Source organism: Hordeum vulgare, chromosome 3H (genome assembly GCF_904849725.1).
Source record: "Hordeum vulgare subsp. vulgare chromosome 3H, MorexV3_pseudomolecules_assembly, whole genome shotgun sequence".
NCBI classification, from domain to species: domain Eukaryota; kingdom Viridiplantae; phylum Streptophyta; class Magnoliopsida; order Poales; family Poaceae; genus Hordeum; species Hordeum vulgare.
Window position 1 is genome coordinate 394,312,929 of NC_058520.1, and position 1,614 is coordinate 394,314,542.

The 1,614-nt window shown below is 62.9% G+C and overlaps 1 pseudogene; it reads left to right on the forward strand.

Annotated features, from left to right (window-relative positions):
- On the forward strand, nt 1–1,404 carry LOC123441788 (annotated as a pseudogene).
- The last annotated feature ends 210 nt before the right edge of the window (nt 1,405–1,614 follow it).

Consider the following 1,614-nt stretch of genomic DNA (forward strand, 5'->3'; position numbering starts at 1 on the left):
TGTTGGGGGCAGGACCGGCCCTGCTCCCACAGGCCACAACACTCCAAGCAGGCGGCCATGGAGCTGCTCCTTCTCCCTTCCCGTGCCACTGTGTCCCGTCGGCTCCTTCCCACCGCTCCAGTCCGCCGCGCCAGCGCGGCCACCTTCCGGCCGGCGGCCAGCCCCGGCAACATCGAGGCCACCACCGATGCCACGGCAACGACGTCAGTAGCGAAGACCGGCCAAGAATGGGGCGCAGGCTGCCGGCAGGGCCAGACGCCGTTCGGGCTTGGCCTGGACCTGTCCGAGGAGATGAGGCGCGGGATGATGTGGCGGATGCTGGCCTTCCCCGCGGCAGCCGTGGCAGCGGAGGCCGCGCTCCTGTGGCTGCTCGACAGCGGCGTCGACGCGCCCGCGTGGGCCGGCAAGGTGGGGTCGGCCGTGCTGTTCGCGGCAGGGCTGCTCGGGTCCCAGTAGGGGTTCTTCTCCTCAAGGTGGGATGCGGCGGAGACGGGGTCCATGGTGGGGTGGGAGCTCGCGGTCCCAGCAGGCCGAGGCCGAGGGCGCGGGCGGCCAGGAGGGCGCACCGGCGAGGGGCGACGGCGGGGAGGCGGTGAGGCGGGCGGTGGCGGAGAGCCCGGTGCTGGTGGTGGGGAGGCGCGGGTGCTGCCTCAGCCACGTGGTGAAGCGGCTGCTGCAGGGGCTCGGGGTGAACCCCGCCGTGCACGAGGTCGCCGACGAGGCCGAGCACGCCGCCGTGTTCACCGGGGACGAGGTCGTCGTCGCTCTGCCCGCGGTGTTCGTGGGTGCTCTGGCTCTGGGGTACTACTACGGACGGACGAGGGGGTTCACGTAAAAACGAAACGTTTTTTAACTCACGTAAGGACCGCGGGTTGAATAGCCGAAAACATAAGGACTTTTTTGCAAAACCGCCAGCGACGTACGGCAAAAGTGATCCATGGTTTATTATTAGGGGAGATCAGCCAGATTTTTCAGCCGGATTTTTCTGAGAAAAATCATCCATGTGTTTAGTCGTCCCATCAACATGTTAAGGGTCGTCAGATCACAGTCAAATTACAGCAGGCAGGCAGGCAGCTGCGGCACCATTGCAGCCCCACACGGAGTTCCAACGCAGCCCGAATAGCTTCCGGTGAGCTCCATTGAAATCAGACGGAGTTCCAACGCAACACTGACACTCTAGCGAACCTCCATTGCAACTTTAGCCAAGCTCCATAGCAGTCCCGGCAGAGTTTCAACGCAGCACCAACGCTCCGGTGAAGCTTCATTATAACTCTGGCAGAGCTTCATTGCAGACTCGACGGAGCTTCCGTCGGCTCCGACGAAGATCCATCGAAACTCCGTCCGAGCTTCATTGCAGCCCTGACGAAGCTCCACTGCAATGTCATGACCATCCTGTCGCGGTAGTCGTCGTAGCACCAGCAAAGCTCCATTGCCGTGTCGACGGTGCGACAAAAGCTCTAAGGCAGCCTGGCGAAGCTCCATTGCAACTTTAGCCAAGCTCCATAGCAGTCCCGACAGAGTTTCAACGCAGCACCAACGCTCCGGGGAAGCTTCATTGTAACTCTGGCCGAGCTTCATTGCAGCCTCGATGGAGCTTCCGTCGGCTCCGACGAA